This window comes from Penaeus japonicus, unplaced genomic scaffold, assembly GCF_977035675.1.
Source record: "Penaeus japonicus unplaced genomic scaffold, GWHDUDI00000001_assembly GWHDUDI00000040, whole genome shotgun sequence".
Taxonomy (NCBI): Eukaryota; Metazoa; Arthropoda; class Malacostraca; order Decapoda; family Penaeidae; genus Penaeus; species Penaeus japonicus.
In genome coordinates this window covers 22,281,419-22,283,918 of record NW_028234442.1, presented here as the reverse complement: position 1 = coordinate 22,283,918, position 2,500 = coordinate 22,281,419, and positions in this window count along the sequence as shown.

The following is a 2,500-nucleotide window of genomic DNA, read 5'->3' as shown; positions in this document are numbered from 1 at the left end:
GATAGAGATAGATAGATAGAGAGAGAAAATGAGAGAGAGAGAGAGAGAGAGAGAGAGAGAGAGAGAGAGAGAGAGAGAGAGAGAGAGAGAGAGAGAGAGAGAGAGAGAGAGAGAGAGAGAGAGAGAGAGAGCGTTACTAGGTCTATTTACATCTAATCACAGATCAACATTACATTTTAATTTCATACAAACTTTTAGCACATCAAATAAGCTACAAAGTAAGTGCCGAGACTTACATATCCTCACAAAAGAAATGATTTTATACAAAAGAAATACAATACAAAATACAAAAATACAATAGAAATGATTTTGAGTTTGAGAATAATTTGGACAAGTTATATTTAGTCCTTCATTAACTGCGCTTCTTCAAGAATTTAGGAATTGCAATTAATTGAAACCGGAGGAAAATATGCGAAATTTACTTAATTAGATAAACCTGCCTGTAAGTAGATTTGCCTAATATGCTGTATTCGTAAATTAGAATACCAAATCAAGATATAAAGTGACTTTTCTTGATAGAACTTTATGAAAAGAAGTTTTGGATCAACATACAACCTGAAGAAATCTGTAAAACGATTAAGAATTTATTTTATAAGTTATTTATTTTATAATTTATAAGTAAAGAAAGAAAAAGAGATTACAAAAAAAAAAAAAAAATGCCTCGTAAATCTCGGCTTATTCTCAATGAACAAAAAGTCTATATATTTTACAAGCAACGTTCCGAGAAGAAGCAAAAAAAAAAAAATGCTTAATATATTCAAATACTCACTTATTCCCCCTCCCCCCCCCCCACCCCCAAAAAAAGGAGAGAGAAATAGATTAGAAAGAAAATACGAATAAATATTTTCATACATAAATTCTTGGAATCCTTTGGCAATAATTTGACGAATTGAAAAAAAGAGAAACGACATTAAATGAATCAAACACATCAATACAATCTTTCAACAAATATCAATAAATCGTGTAAATTAACCCTTTCGAGCTAATACAACCGCATATCCTAAATAGATAATAATCTATATAAAGGGCAGGTAATAATTAACATCAAATTCATAACATAATTAGAGATCAACAGACTAAATTATGATAGTAATTATGATATAAAAAGCGGTATGAAAACCATTATTTTTTTAATCCTCATTAAAAGGAATACTATGATTAAGGAGAACAGAAGCTACGAAAAAAAAATCAGTTAATCAACTAATCATAAAAAGATATAAATGGTAATATAAAAAAGAGGAGAGAAAAAGGGAGAAGAAAGGGAGCGAGAAACGGAAATTGATGATTATGAGAGAGAGGAAAGACGAAAGAAAAAGATAAATGGATAAATGAAATGAAATAGATATGATAATAATAATCATGATAAATGATAAATGGAAATAATAAATGAATGAATAAATACATAAATGCAACAAATGAAAGACAAGATGAAAGGCTAGGAAAAGGCAAAAGAGGAAAATCACAATAACACCAAGAAAAAAAGGAAATGGAAAAGAAGGAAATGAAAGAAAAACGAAATGAAAAAAGACAAAATACGTTAAAAAAAAAAAAAAATTGACAAGCTTTTTGATTCGTCAGATGAATGCCAAAGGATTATAAAAAGTTTTATATGAATAATTTATTATCATTTTTATTTGTCACTGATAAAAAAATGTAATAAGTGCTGAAAGTGTTGGAGAGAGAGAGAGAGAGAGAGAGGGAGAGAGAGAGAGAGAGAGAGAGAGAGAGAAAGAGAGAAAATGAAAGAGAAAGAGAGAGAAAAAAAGAAAGAAAAAACAAAGAGATAGACAGATATGTAGTTAGATAAAGAGAGAGAGAAACAGAAAAAAAAGTTCTGAGCCAGACATACAGAGGCAGGGACAAAGATAAAAATGAAGAGAAATAGAAAGAAAAAGATTATCAAAAGATACATTCACACAACATCTTAGAAGAGAGTTCCTAAAAACGACAACAGCTGATGATAAAAAAAAAATCATACACATCTCTCTATATTCAGCATTAAAGTGAGTATAATTTAGAAATTATGCCAACTTTTAGCTTTTAAAATGAACGACTTTGAATTAAACATATATGATCGAAAAAAAAGCTTATGGCAGTGATACCCAGAGAAAATTATACTAATAACTGCAAGTGTTATCAGGCATGTGTCATGCTTTGCAACGGCATAAATAAAAAAATAAATTGCAAATCTCGGGTGCAAGGAAATATATGAAAAACATATGAAACGATAACACTGAGAAAGAAAAGAAAGGATGAAATAGATTTAAAAAAACAAAAAATTCAGAAAAATTGAGAGAAAATTTTGTTTTTCGGATAATATCTCTTGAAAGGATTATCGAAATGGATTCATATTTGGTATCAATGAATACCATTATCAAATACAAAACATGTTCGAGTTTAGTTACATTACGCCGATTCTTGGAGGAAATATAGATCATTTTACGAGTCCATGAAATAGGTTATAGAGCAGTGGTTCACATTTCGTAGGCCGGGAATTTTT